General features: G+C 35.5%; 1 protein-coding gene across 1 annotated transcript in view; it reads right to left on the bottom strand.

Annotated features, from left to right (window-relative positions):
• Galntl6 (polypeptide N-acetylgalactosaminyltransferase like 6) overlaps nucleotides 1-16,133 on the bottom strand; it is a 1,152,292-nt gene that overhangs the window by 284,900 nt on the left and 851,259 nt on the right. The gene's annotated exons all lie outside the window — the stretch shown is intronic.

The following is a 16,133-nucleotide window of genomic DNA, read 5'->3' as shown; positions in this document are numbered from 1 at the left end:
TATCATTAGCTGGGGAAAAGAACAGAATTCCAAGTATGGTTCTTACTGAATGTGTGTCACTTTTGCACTGTTGAAAAATCTAAAAATCATAAATCCCAACACGGTAAGTCAGATACCATGTAATTAAAACCTCCTATTATTATTATTATTATTATTATTACTGTTATACAGTACTGAAGATTGAACCCAGGACTTTGTGCTCATTAAGTGTTCTACCAGTGAGCTAGACCATCGTACCCTTTTTATTTGAGACAGAATAGCTTTAAGTTGCCCAGGCTGGTTTTGAACTTGTGGTCCTCCCTGCCTCAGCTGGGATTATAGGGGTCTGTTTGGCTTGAAATTATTTTTATAAGTAAATGTTTTCTTTGAAAAATTACATAAGACTTTTTTAAAAATGAAAAAGGACAAAAAGAACATTTATAAATAGCCTCACTGATTTGTTTACTAGGGGCTGCATTTCCATCCAATATAATTTAAAATGTTTCGTATACATAATCATGTAATCTGTATTAAAAAACAATTTAGCTTGATATTCTTGCCTCGAATACTTTTTGGAATAATGTGGAATGTAAGTGGAGTACAAACATATTTTCAGTTTTTGATGTTTTGAATTATTGAATATTACAATTTATTTAAGAGTTTTCTTGTTGTTTGACATCTAAATTACTTCTATTCTTGTTGACATATATATAATGTTGTGACAGTAGTTTCATTGTATATGATTTCGTGCAAAATTGGGATAGATTCTAACAAATTGACTTTCTGGTTCAAAAAATATGAAAAAGTTAATTGTATGTCATACAGTTTGTTAGATTTATCCCCTGAAGTCCAATTAACACAGCATTATCACTAGGAGATTATAATTTAACTATTTTCTTGAGAGTATTGGGAATTGCCTTTATAAATACAAGAGTGTGCTAATTCACTAGATTAAGAAACACCTCATTTTTAGTTCGAATGTATTTGTTTATTAGTGAGTCTGAACATTTTTCTGCGATCATTTACTGGACCCATTTTCTAATTCGTGAATAATTTCCCTTTCTTTAGATTTGATAGATCTTGAAAAGATGGGACTAGAATGGTAGACAGTAGTTGTGTCCTGTCAACTTTATGACTTTTTGCTGATTAATTTAGGTTTGACTTGTGACTTGTTTTTTCAAATGGTAGAGTGGCCATGTTTTTTGAAAGGATTGTGGAGAACTTGGGTCAAGCAGCATTGTCGCAGAATGACCCTTGTGAGATAAAACCTTTCAAGGTCAGTAAATATTCTTTGTGATTTAAATTATTTTCAACTTCATTTTATTTCATTTATGTTTTGTAATTTTCCATTTTATCAAGTTTGGATGTTGGTAGAGTTCTTTCTTCAGTAGAGCTGTTATTAGCTGATTACTAAATGATGATCTCTCTTGGCAAGCAATTGCATCAAATGGATGATGGCCAAAATGATAAAAAAATATTATCAATGAAGATAACCTGGTATTTGATCAGTGCTTCACCTGTTGGTTAAACTCAAAGAAGCAAGGTCTATCTATAATAGTCAAAAGAGGAATCTTGTCTTGAGGATTTACCATATGGCAGGAAAAGTATAGAATATCTTAATTTGAAGAACCTCAGACTATGAAAGAGGAAAATACTGGAAACAGAAATAGCAAAACAGTTCACTACAATTGTGTAAAGGCAACCACAACTCTGGTGGATCTTAATATCCTACAATAATGATTTTTGGGACATATATATTGGGCAAAGAAGAGCCATGGCTCATTTAGAGTATGGGTTTGTATCTTAGAGTCAACCTAAGGGTAATGAAACAAATAAATGGAGTGCGTCATTCATGTCATTCAAGTCATTCATGTCAGGTTGATGAGTTAGGAATCTAGGGTATGGCAGTACATCAGGCATGGCAAGTACTCTTACTTCCTAGTAACAGAATCCTGATCTTGCCAAGGCAATATTATGCCTCACTATTATTATCCTACTTCCCAGACTGCCATAAACATGTTTTTGATCAATGATACCTAAGTGAAAATTACTGGATGGGGATTCTGGGAATTTTGTGACAGAGACACTGTTAACTGGGATGTTCCATAAAGCTCTAGTTTCTTAGCCCCTTGTCTCATCTTTCTGTCTCAGATATGATTAGAATATCTGCAGGTGTGGCTGTACTCTCGTGAAAAACCACCCAATGAGGATGGCAGAGCAGGAAAATTGAGTGACTGGATCTTCCATTATCCTGGACTGCTCACTAGTCCTGCATTTTCTCAGCTCCAGATCTGATGGTACATGAGGAAAATAAACCATATTTTGCTTCAGCCATGACTGTTTGGATTTTTTAATTGTTTATGTTTAATAAATTCTAATGATATTTTGAATCATAGAAGTTGAAGGGTTGATGGGAGAAAGTGAAAGAAAAGATTCAAATCAAGGGTCACTTTGAAAAATTTGAGATTATTTGATTTCATAACTTGAAGTGGGTTTGAGCAATAATGTGCTGGATTAAAAGTTCAGGAAGGCCACCATTCACCCTGTTGGAGAGTTAGCAGATTGCTCCCATTTGGTGCATATGACCTTAATGAAGTCAATCCACCTCTCTAATGTTCCAAATGGTTGCTTGCCTTGGCATTTTGCCAGACCCCAAACATCATTGAGAAAATATCTTGCCCTATTCACAGCTCCTTTTGCAGTTCAAGAAACAAGATTATTTTTCTGGAAGAAAGTTTGTCAAGTTACTTATTTTTCATAAAAAGAATGTTAAAATTGCCACACTGTAAAGTTAAAGTTAAAGTGAATAGATTTTCTATTACCAATAATACATAATAGCTACACATTGGATATACACCAAAGAGTTGAAGCCTAATTGACTGTTATTTAACATCTGCCAAAGGGAAAAAAAAAAAGAAAACAAAAACTATGATTAAAGCAATGGATATTTAAGAGATGGAGTCTCAACACATTGGCTATCCATTCTTTAAAGTTCTTTTTTTTCTGTGAAGTTTAACATGATATGGGTGGTGGTATGCTAAGACTTCAAAAGGCTAAGTCCTAAAGGGAAATCCAACGTTATCCTATTGGCCTTTATCAAGAATTGCTAAGAACCAACAAAACAGTAATACCTGTGATTTCTTGAGGTTCCTGCTAACTACTTGATATACCCAGTTCACACAACAGCTTAAATTCTACATAATAATTTTCTATTATTACAATGGGGAAATGCAGGCTCATGAGGTTAAATAAATTTTCCAAGGCCACATACTTGGTAATTGTGGGAGGCAGTATTCAAACCAAACTCTGAGATTTGAGGTCCTCTTTTAAAATCATTACACCATTCTGTCATCAGAAGAATAGACCTCTTGAAGTATACCTACATGCTTATTTCTGGCACCAGTGAATATGTTACTTTCCATGATGAAATTAGGCACAGTGAGTGGGGGTTCATCCAGGATTAGTCAGTTGGGCTGATCCTAACCACATAGATCAATAAGAGAAGCTAATCTTCCCTGTCTGCAGCGAAGGGAACATATTACTATGGAAGAATGCTCAAAGGGGGGTATATTTGTTAGCCTTGAACGCGGAAAGTAACAGCCATGCGACAAAGAATGTAAACAGTATCCAGAAGGTAGAAAAGGAAAGGAAGCAGAAACTCTTTTTGAGCCTTAGAAAGTAACATAGCCCTGATGATACCTTGATTTTTGGGAAAGTGAGTCTCACGTCAGACTTCTAATCTTCAAAACTGAAAAACGGAAAGATGATGCATTGGTGTTGTTTTAAACCACTAAGTGTTGCAGTAATTTGTTACAGCAGCAAAAGAAAACTGATCCACTTGCCAACACTTCAACGTGATTACTAAATTGCTCCTGACTTTTAGTTCTGGAGAAGGTTTGTATTCGCTCACAGATGTACATGACATTGGTTCAGAGCCCAATAATGTGTTCTTTTTGCCTTGGATAACCAGGCAAGAAGTTCAGAGTTCAACTGTGGTTAAGGCACAGGTCAAAAATATTTTTACTGTTTATCTATATAGTTTCTGATTTCTTCTTATATATATATACTTGTATTTCCTGTGTATAATCACACATATATTCTTACATCCAAAGGTGGCCACGAGAGAGAGAAGATCCACCAGGTGGTTTTGTGACAGTGGAGAGGTGTTTCAGTGGTGTCAAGGGACATATTTGAGTGCTTATTTTGACAACAAAACAAAATAAAAATTCCAAAGTTTTGCCCCACTTTTTCAATGCTTTGTAAGTGTTTGTTCTGAGAAGAGGTGTTACCTTGCCTTTGCCATTTATTTATCATATGTATCTATCAGACCTAGTTATTTCAGATCATATGCACATTGCATTTCAGAAATGCAATCCCCACTCACAGGGGGCTTCTATATGATTCAACCTGGGCTAATGACATTGCAATATTACTATTTTCAAGTTTAGTGAGGAGAAAGTTGGATGCATTTAAGACAAAGATTTCTAAGGCAGTTGAGATTTGGTTTGCACCTTGCTGGGTATACAAAAGATAGGCTGAGCACATTGTCAGAAAGAAGCTACATCATTAATCAGAAGGCTGCTCTTGCAAGTCTGAAAGTGAATTAGAGAGGCAAGACTGCAGAAAAGGAAAAATAGCTTTCCACCACCTCCATTGCAATATTTGTGTTACTAAGCAACAAAATTCTCCTATTTAGCAAAGCCCTAATGATGCTGGCAGTGCAGTCTTGGAAAAATGCTTAATACAACTTCATTATCCCCACCACTCTCATGGCACTGCATATGTAACGCCTGATTAGGGATAACGAGAAGCAGAGTGAGCACTGTTTGTGCACCTGCATCTAAAAGACCAAATAAAGTATTGATTTGGATGAATCCAATGATGGTCATATAATGTGGTTATCTACTCACAGAATTCATTTGAACTGACAAAGAATGCAGGACATCCCACTGTTAAATGTGTCCTAGAATTGTAAAGCCATACTAACTCTGTCACGGCCAGTCACAGACACAAAAATTAGGACAGAACTGTTCCCAACTCAATTTTCACCTTGTATGGATAATTTGAAGAAAGCTATAGATTAAAGGGACCCAATACTTTGCTTATGTTTTTCTGAAACTTGAAAAATTTCTTTTCTCCACTAAAGTTTCTGTTATTTTTTCAAGGAAGTCTAATTTAAATATGTTAGAAAGTTTGTTTCTTTTTTTCCTGGTTTTTCATGCTGAGAAATTACTTCAAAGAACTGCTAATGGCTTTGTTGATACTTCTTCCCTTTTATTTTCTTCCCTCTTTTCTTTATCCTTGCCTTTTCTGCCAAGTGTGTGTTTGCTAAGGGTTATTATCCTGGAGCAAATGTTAGAGAAAGATGTGCTAAGAATAAAATCCATGACTATCTAGGGTCCAAATCTTTTCAAATGTTATTATTGACTAATAAGTGACATTTAAGCCAGAGCATTTTAAATTCATAAAGCAATTTGGAATTGCTTTATTTTTCAAACCATCTTATCAGCCTTTTTATTCACTCTATTGCACAATGCATTTTATAGTGCCTGAACAGATAGAAAGGAGAAATATTTAATTTTTTCCTGCCATTTCTAAGGTGACATGCAACCATTAGAGAAGGTGCTAGGCAATTCTAACTCTGTTCAAAGGAAAAAAAGTCACCTTGCAAAGTGTAGTACCGAGCTGATTCCTATTTTATTTTAAATTGACACATAGTACACATTTATGGACCACAATGTGATCATTTAATATATGTATACACTGTATAATGTTTAAATCGGGGTAAATAACTCCTTAAACATTTACTATTTCTTTGCTCTGGGGAGCTCTGAATTTCCCTTTTCTAGCTCTGTATTTAATAAGCTGGAAACTCTAGTCATCCTACTGTGCTGTAACTACTTGGTACCTGTTACCTACTCTTCCTGCATTCCTAGCCTCTCAGTGACCACTATTCTGCTTGCCACCTCTCTGAAATCAACTTCTTAAAAAAAACAAACTGATATCTTAAAAGGTTGATTCTTGGTGCCTTCCTACTAATAAAAAAGAATTTAAAAAAACCCCAACACATGACTTTTTCAAATAAGGGAGGTAGAATATGTGGAGGTTAGATGCTAATTGAGATCGGTTAGCAGTGAAAGGTAAAATACTTTTCCTGTTCTTTTCCAGTAAAGTGGTGCTCAGTGAGAAGGGCCATTCAGACCCCACCACTGCCTATATCTTCAATCAGTCGGATAAAAAAATTAATTCAGTCAGCCTTTCTGTTTCTGTGGATTTGAAGAAATTTCTGCTTTCATTGTTATTCTGGTGTTCTAGAAAGACCTTGTTCACAAATTCTGCTTATTCATAGTAATCATAGATTATGTAAAATCATCATGCATCTATGAATTTAGCTAACTGGTCTTATTCAGCCACACTATCCCTTCTGAGTCATTCCAAATTTCCATCTGGATTTAGAAGTTATGAAATCTTCCTTAGGACAATGTGTCTGGTAGGAAAGGAAGAAAGAAGGCAGCTAGCTGCTTTTCTTACTTTTTAATGTGCACCCATGAGGCTATGTGCATTATGTACTTTACTTCAATTACCCTCCACTGCAAAGTTATGAAGTGTTTTTTTCCTTCCATTTTATAAATGAGAACACCAAGGCTCAAAGGAGTATTATAATTGGCTCTAGGTCACTCAGCTAAGTAAATAGCAGGGCAAGATTTAAAATTCAGGTTTTTCTGACTTTAAAATGATATTTCACTATGCCTGCATTTTGAGAATTTATGCTTGGTTCCGAGCTTTTTGCATGCAGACAGGCCTGATTCATTTTGAATGCGTTTCCTTTTTATGAAACTAGAACAAGCTAATTTTGTTACCAGTCTCTCTTCATAACTATATTAAATTATAATCTAAATATATATGTTATTAAGTAATTACACAAAAAGTATCCCATAGTGTAACTCCTTCTAATTCCTTTCAAAGGAGAGAATGTTGGCTATTTGTCCATTAGGATGCTGCAATTTAAACTTAATACAAATTGGAGCATCTTTCACTGAGTTGCTAATTTTGAAACACTTAGCATAGATGATAGCTTTAACTGTAGAAATTTATCTTTTACAGAAATTTTTTAATTCCTAAAACTTTGAATCTGCATCAGCAGTAGAAAGATGATGTTCCTTGGGATAAGCAGTTGATTCTTTAATTTCGAAAGTTTGGATTGTGATACCACAATTGTATTGTATTACTCAATGTCACTTGGCTCCAGAAACATACAGGGAGCGCTTTGGTATGTGATTAATTTTTTTCATATTTAGAATGAGTGTTTTAAAGAATGAGGATTTTTTGGTTTTATATATATGTGCTTCACTTCCAAGTATAGTATAATGGTATATATACCAGAAAATGTGTGCTTATTTAAAAACATCTTACTTTTTGAAAACTCATGAATCATCATACTGGGAGATAGATTTAAAAAAAAATCTACACAACAGAGCTGCAATTATTTAATTGCTAATAGATTATATTCTTTCTTTCTAACCAAAAATTTAATAGATGTTATAAAACACGTCACTCCATACCTAGCTAGTTTTCAGTGGATGTGAAGATTCTTAATATTGCATTCTAGCAATGTTGATTACAATCTTAAAACTATGGTTGTATAAATTGAAAAGCTTTGCAAACTAAGTGTCTGATGACATTCTGTTCTTATTATGAATTGGTGGATCAATCACTGGAACAAAACCACAAATACCAAGAATATGGTCACACACACATACACACACACACACACTTCTACACTCTGAGACTTTGCTGTGCTTTATTGTTCTTTAAAGTCTCTAGGTTTTTTCTGTTTTTAGGTATATTCTTCGAAGTTCATTGTGACTTTTCAAAAAATATATTAATTTTTCAAGTTGCCATTTAGTAAGTGAAATAGCTTTATAGCATTAGATCTATTCAGGGCTTAGAAAAGCTCTACCTTCCAAGGTTTCTTATGTTCTCCTCTATCTCTGTGCTATGTCTGTGTATGTTATATAGCTGTGATGATAATTGTTGCAGTAACAATCTAGTATATTGTATTTTATTTAATTTGAATTTTGAAATGTATATATTCTCTAAAATAGGCATTCCTTCATCCTCTCACAGTCCACTATTTGATGCTTATCTGACATCTTCTTTATTTTTGACAACTTTCTAGTATCTACTTTGACCAATGTATGCTACACTCACTCACGTGGATTGGCGACACTCAACACCTGATGTCTAATCTCTAGGATGTGGCCTTTGTTCTAGTTTAATGATAATCAAATTTGAGTCAGATGTAGTCAACAGAGCTTTCCTCAGGAGCCATGATTAACTAGAATATTTAAATAGAAGTCTCTTTCTAGCATATTTTATTGGTATAAATCTAATATTAGAATTATGGGACTATTTCCAAAGTTAGGCTTAAAATTAAAAATGTTTTGGATAAGGCTTTACTTTAGCTACTGAAAATTAAATAACAGTGAATTTCTTGTAAGTTGATGACAGTAGTTTCACATAACCAGTAATTGGTAATTGAATGGTGGAATGTCATTTGTGTTGGCACTTAAGAATTTAATTTTATAAAACATTAGTATATGGTAGTATGCACAAAATCTATTGTCTACCTAAAACCATGACTGTAATCAGTCATACCAGCATATATTTATTAAGTACCTCTTAATATCTGAAAAATTCATAGCATGTGAAAAATGAGATAAACAAAATCAATAATTCTCTTCAAGAATTAAAAAAAATTGTTACTTAAGAGAAAACAAACTAAATTTTCTTAAATTCTCTTTTCAAATAGTGAAACTGACTATAACATACGTTTGTAAAATTTAAAAGCCATAGCAGACATTTAAAATATCATACAAATAAAAAATCATTTAAAAGAGAACTAGCCAATGATGTATATAATTTCTGATGAAGTCTATTTGAAGTTTTTGTTTTCCTAGATGCAGTACAGAGAAGAAAGTTAAGAATTATGACAATGCTCCTTGGTGACAATGGGAAGTGGTTTGTTATGGGTCTGGAGAACTTTTCTTCCCTGAAAAATCATAGGCAGGGTGATGGGGTGAGCAGAGACCAACCAGAGGAGCTGTTGCTACTTCTGCCCTAAAGCAATGGTTCTCCAAGTCTCAGGAATCCAGGGAATAGAGAGGTTGCACTGGGATGTAAATCATCCACTGTTGCCTTCACTGAAAGTTTTATTACAAAAAATGTCAGCTGAACTCCTCTGTGACAGTAGATTTTGATGTAAGTTTCCCATCTTGTCATGGTCCTGGTTTGGGGTGACAGGACCTGGTGCAGGAGCCACAGTTTGGGAAGCACCAATCTAGAGCAGGACTTCTCAATAGAAGCACTAATGATATTTCTGACCAGCTAGTCCTTTGTTGTAAGGGTTGTCCTGTCTAGGATGTTGGTAGGACAGTCAGCAGCTCTCTCCAGCCTCTACCTACTATGGATCACAAACATTTTCCCAACCGCACACACACACAAAATCTCCAGAGATTGCAAATCATCTGTGGTAGGTTCAGATGGGGCTAAAATTTCCCCAGTTATAAACCACTAGCCTAAAACATTTCTTAATAGCTTTATGGCTTTTCATAGCATGAACACCAATCTACAGATAAATTACTATATCCTAGAAGTTATGTAGGAAAACCAGTTTTTCATTAGATGATTACATTACAAAGTAATGTAGTGTGCTTAGTTTGTTTATAGTAATTCACAAAGTCATAGTTCATCAATATTTTGTCTTCAGGTGCACGCAAGGCCTTTTAACACCCATAGCAAATCTGCATGTATCACAGAAAAAGGATCTGGTAGCCACAAACATGATTATTTAGTTATCTCTTTCATTATAAAAAGTAGCATATGAATCATGCCTATTTATAGAACTTAAATAGAAGTGTTAACTAAAAATGTTTCTTTATAATGTCATTAATTGTGTGCTGAAATGCAAAAAAAAAAAAAAAACCCAAAACAAAACACACACACACACACACACACACATACACAATCACTCCTGATTAACTGGTCTCTGAATACAAAAGTCATATGCTTGTTTTCTTTTGGTTATTTAGAAATGATAGCAGTTATAGTAATAACAAAATATCACTACTACTTCCTTACATTTACAGAGTACTATCTACTTCTCAAAGTACTTTTCAGAGACTATGTCCTTCATTCTTAGTTTAGCATTTCTTTCTGTTGTTTGTGGAACTTGTACTCTGGAAGGCCTTCATCATTCTAACAGAATCACAGAGTAGACCATAGAAACCTGGTAACATTGGTTTTTCCAAGTGTGAATCAGTGGGCAGTGCTCACTTATGCACACACACACCAACAACATTGCTTTTACTACCTACCTAATGACCACGTTCATGAGAGTTTTCTGATTTCTGCTGGGTAGAAGGCAGTAGAGCCTAAAAATATAATCATTCCTGTCTTTATATAGGACATTCATCAATGTTTTTGGTTGAACTAACTACTCTATATAAATCTCAAACAAAAGGTCATAAAGGATTGTGTTGACATTTTGTATAGGATTTGATAATTTTCCCCCTTTCTTGGGGTAAACATGCAGTTGTCAGCTTTAGCAGTGCCGAGAAAAGCAATATTATGGAGAATTGGAAGTCTGATTGTAATCTGAATATTCATATTCTTAAAATGTACTACATTTTATATTTGAATCATGGAACCACTTTATCAGATTGTGCTATAAGATAGCATGGTTCTGATACTTGCTCATAGCTACCAGCAGGCCTTCTTTTCTTTTTCGTGAATACTGAGTTTCAAACTAGCCATTTTAAAAATGCGGTGTACTGATTGAAAGTTTCTGTCTATAACCTACTGAACTGTAACCAAATTAATTTAATCTGAGGGGTTAACCTGGGAACGCAGTTTTCAAGAAACGTTGATTCTGTCCTTACTTGAGTTTACCGATTCTTTATTCATTATGCTCATCTTATTTCCTATTTGAACAACACTTTTTAAAATATTTTTTTGAAAATTAAAACAATTGCCAGATTAGAAACACTGGTCAAAAAATTTTTCAGAGTAAAACAATTTAAATAAGCACCATAAAATATTAATTACTAACTTTTAATATTTTATGCTTTATGGAGCTGCACAGTACTTGACATTTGCTAGGGTCATCTCCTTATTATAGTAGAGTCCAGTTTTGTTCTAGAACTTTCACCCTGCCACTTGGCAGGGAGCAGATTGCTTGTTGTAAGATGTGTCACATATCATCATGGGATAACCCTTCCTTTCTTGGGGAATCCATCTGGCTAGGCATATCACACCCTTGAGAAGTACCAAGAGAACAATACCCGGAATAAACTCTGGAAGAATCACAAATTTAAAAAGGCAAAAAGTGTGTAGGATGGAACCAATGGAATATTATTTCTCATGACCAACCTTCCTCCATTTTATTTCTGCATAAAAACAAATAGCAATATACAACATAGCAAAGCATGACCCAGAATAGCATTGGTATATAAGGGGGAGAAGCTCAGTTGCTTGAGCAATTTATTTTTCTGTTTTCTTCAATGACTAATTTTAATAGTGAATGTGAAACAATTTGTGGCCTGTTTGAAAAGACCATTACAGTAAATATTTTATCTATTTTTAATATGCAGTTTTGGATTTACGATTTCATAATTTTTGTTTATTGATTAAAATCCTGTATATTAACTTGTATTATCATTTGTGCCCAATTAGCATTATTTGCTGAAGGAAGGGGAATATATATATATATATAAATATAATATATTATATATGAATATATATAATATATTATATATGAATATATATATCTATTTCAGAGATTATTATAAACAAGACATGACCCAAATGCTTCATCTTTATCATTTTGTTCAAAATAGAGCCAGCAGATTGCAGTGGGTGGTCAAATTTCTTACTGTCATCTCGTGTGAATGGCTCTCTTTGAAGTTATGTAGTTTGGCTACATGTATAGCTAAGTGTAGCTGCCTCTGTTACATCCTTCTCTTCTCTATTATTTGGGTATTATGGTTATTATGATTCTTATTTTGTGGATGATGCTAAAGTCAGTGAAGTCCCTTGCCAAGAGCCAAACATTAAGAAATACAACCTTGTCCTGAGTCGCATGGAAGACGCCAAATCACCCCGCTGCAGACAGGCAGACATCTGGTTCCACACTACAAAGATGCAGAGGACACCAGACCACCAGACCACGGTACTGAATCTCACTGCTCCCGGCCTAGAGGTAGGGGCTTCTGAGCCGCCATCCCACTGCTCCTGGTCCAGAGGAAGGGGCTTCCCAGTAACCATCCCTCCTGCTGCTCCCAGACCAGAGGAAAGGGCTTTTGGTCCACCTTCTCTCCCACTGCTCCTGGTCCAGAGGAAGGGGCTTCCCGGCCACCATCCCTCCTGCTGCTCCCAGCCCACAGGAAAGGGCTTTTAGGCCACCATCCCTACTGCTGCTCCCAGCCCCTGTCCCACCTCTCCCAGCTCAGAGGAGGTAATCCGTACAGGCGCTAACAGCTCCTCACCCCAGTCAAAATGAGAAAACACGTAAATAAGTCTCAAAACCACACTTCCAGATCACCTACAGCAACCCCAAAGGGAAATGAGATGGATCACTGTGATACTCAAACACCTGGACCCACTGAATTGGCAACAAAAGGGGATCTGGAAAAAATGAAATCAGAAATAATTTCTCAGATAATAGGAGAAATTGTGCCCCTAGTGCAAGACATGATTAATAAATCTAGAGAGGAGCTGAGGAACATGATGGAATCCCAACATAGGAAACAAATGGAATCCATAAAACAGATGCAAATAGATTTCCAGGACATGAAAAACTCCATTGAAAGTCTACATAGCAGAATGAGCCAATGTGAGGACAGAATTTCAGATATAGAAGATAAGATTGCTATTAGTAACCAGGAAAAGAAAAATTGCTTCAAAATTATAAGGGAACCTGAGAAATCAATCCAGCAGCTGCTAGATGATGCAAAGAAGAATAACATAAGACTGATTGGACTCAATGAAGAAACAGGAGAGTGTGGAGATGAAATAAAAAAATCTCTTCACAGAAATAATGGCAGAAAACTTCCCAAGCAGGGGAAAAGAGCTTGACATACAGATAAGTGAGGCATATAGAACTCCAAACAGCCTTGATCAAAAAAAAATCTACACATAGGAATATAATTGTTAAGATTCCAGAAACTCAACAGAAGAACAAAGTTCTCTAAGCAGTCAGAGAAAAGAAACAAATCACACACAAAGGAAAGCCCATTAGAATCACAGCAGACTTCTCAGCACAAACCATAAAGGCAAGAAGAGCTTGGAGTGACATATTCCAAGCCCCAAAAGAAAACAACCTCCAACCCAGATTGATGCACCCTGGAAAACTATTTTTCAAAATTGATGGAGAAATAAGATACTTTCATGACAAAGAGCACCTTGGGAACTTTGTGAATACCAAACCAGCCCTCCAAAGAATTTTACACAATATCCTAGGAACAGACATTGAGAATCACAACCTCAGGAAGCAAAGCCGAATGAACCCAGCTGGCATGACAAGAAATTAAATGTAAAGGGGGAGAACCCAACAAAAAGAAAAAGTCATGGCAATGACAAGTCAATACGTTTCAGTTATAACCATCAACGTTAATGGTCTCAATTCACCAATCAAAAGAAATAGACTGGCAGAATGGGTCAAGAAGCAAAATCCAACAATATGCTGCATACAAGAAACACACTTAATTCAAAAGGAAACTCATAGACTGAAAGTTAAAGGGTGGAAAACAATACTCCATGTGACAGGAACCCCAAAAAAAGCAGGAGTAGCTATCCTCTTGGCAGATCAAGTGGATTTCAAACCAACACTGATTAAGAGAGATGAAGAAGGACACTACATCCTTGTATAATAGATAATAATAGATCTACTAGATAGATCAACTAGACAAAAAATAAGTAATGAAATACTAGAACTCAATCAAACTTTTGAACAAATGAACTTAACAGATGTTTACAGAGTCTTCCACCCCACAAAATCAGATTACACATTCTTCTCAGCTGCACATGGGTCATTCTCCAAAATAGACCACATACTCACACATAGAACATGTTTAAGGAAGTGCAAAGGAATTGAAGTTATCCCCTGTATATTATCAGACCATAGTGCGATGAAATTGGAGATCCATAGCAAAAGAACTCAAAAAATTTCATAAACACATGGAAATTGAACAACACACTTCTGAATAACAAATGGGTCACAGAGGAAATTAAAGAAGAAATCAGACAGTTTCTTCAATTAAATGACAATGACAATACAACATATCGGAATCTATGAGACACAATGAAAGCAGTCTTACAAGGGAAATTCATAGGAGTGAATATGCATATTAGGAAAACAGAACGAGATCAATTAAACAACCTGATGCTGAACCTCAAGCTTCTAGAAAAAGAAGAGCAGGACAACCCCAGAGCTCATACAGGGAGGAAATTATAAAAATCAGAGGAGAAGTCAATGCAATGGAGACTAAGAGAATGATAAAAAAATCAATGAAGCCAAGAGTTGGTTCTTTGGAAGAATCAACAAAATTGACAAACCCTTAGCCAACCTTGTCAGAAAAAGGAAAGAAAAGGCCCAAATCCATGCAATTAGGAATGAAAAGGGTGAAATTACAACAGACCCAGCAGAAATCCAGAGGATCATCAATACCTACTTCCAGAACCTATACACCAATAAGATGGAGAACACAGAAGAAATGGACAGATTCCTAGATACATATGAATTACCAAATTTGAATGAAGAAGACCTAAAAATTCGGAACAACCCAATATCAATGAATGAAATTGAAAATGTAATTAAAAACTTATCAACTAAGAAAAGCCCGGGCCCTGATGGCTTCACTGCTGAATTCTACAAGACATTTGGTGAGGAACTGCTGCCACTACTGTTTAAACTCTTCAATGAAATTGAAAGGGAAGCAATACTCCCAAATTCATTCCTGGAAGCAAGCATCACCTTGATCCCCAAAGCAGAGAAAGGCCCACCTGAAAAAGAGAACTATAGGCCAATCTCACTAATGAACATAGATGCAAAAATCCTTAGCAAGATAATTGCAAACAGAATGCAGAAGATCATCAAGAAGATCATACACCCTGATCAAGTGGGATTCCTCCCAGGGATGCAGGGATGGTTCAATATATGCAAATCAATCAATGTAATACACTATACCAATAGAGCCAAGGACAAAAACCATATGATTATCTCCATAGATGCAGAAAAAGCATTTGACAAAATCTAACATGCATTTATGATAAAAACCCTACAAAAAATTGGAATAGATGGTCTCTACCTCAAACTGATGGAAGCCATCTATGAAAAACCAACAGCCAGTATCATACTAAATGGTCAAAAACTGAAATCCTTCACACTCAAATCAGGAACAAGGCAAGGATGTCCACTATCACCACCCTTGTTCAATATAGTTCTGGAAACATTAGCCCCAGCAATTAGACAAGAGAAAGAAATAATAGGAATAAAGATAGGTAATGAAGAAGTCAAATTGTCATTATTTGCAGATGACATGATATTCTATAGAGAAGACCTCAAGAACTCCACCAAATGTCTTCTAGACTTAATAACCAAATTCAGTCAAGTAGCTGGTTACAAGGTCAACACACAAAAATCAACAGCTTTCCTCTACATGAAAAACAGACTCACTGAGAGAGAAATAGGGCAAATAATTCCTTTCACAATAACATCTAAAAATTGAAATACCTAGAAATCAACCTAACAAAAGTAATCAGAGACCTCTTCTCTGAAAATTATGGCACTCTGAAAAGAGAGATTGAAGATGATATCAGAAAATGGACAGACGTCCCCTGCTCCTGGGTAGGAAGGATTAATATAGTGAAAATGGCCATACTTCCTAAACTGCTATATAGATTCAATGCCATTCCAATTGAGATCCCAGCAGCATACTTCATGGACCTTGAGAAAACAATCCAAAAATTCATTTGGAACAAGAAGAGACCCAGAATAGCCAAAGCAATTCTAGGTAACAGAGACATGGCAAAAGGTATCACAATCCCCAACCTGCAACTCTACTACAAAGCTACTGTGATAAAAACAGTATGGTACT

Source organism: Heterocephalus glaber, unplaced genomic scaffold, assembly GCF_053883595.1.
Source record: "Heterocephalus glaber isolate CG9 unplaced genomic scaffold, H.glaber_assembly_v1.0 deba00001461, whole genome shotgun sequence".
In the NCBI taxonomy this organism is placed as follows: domain Eukaryota; kingdom Metazoa; phylum Chordata; class Mammalia; order Rodentia; family Bathyergidae; genus Heterocephalus; species Heterocephalus glaber.
The sequence above is the reverse complement of the archived record's forward strand: the minus strand, read 5'-3'. Positions and strand labels throughout refer to the sequence as shown.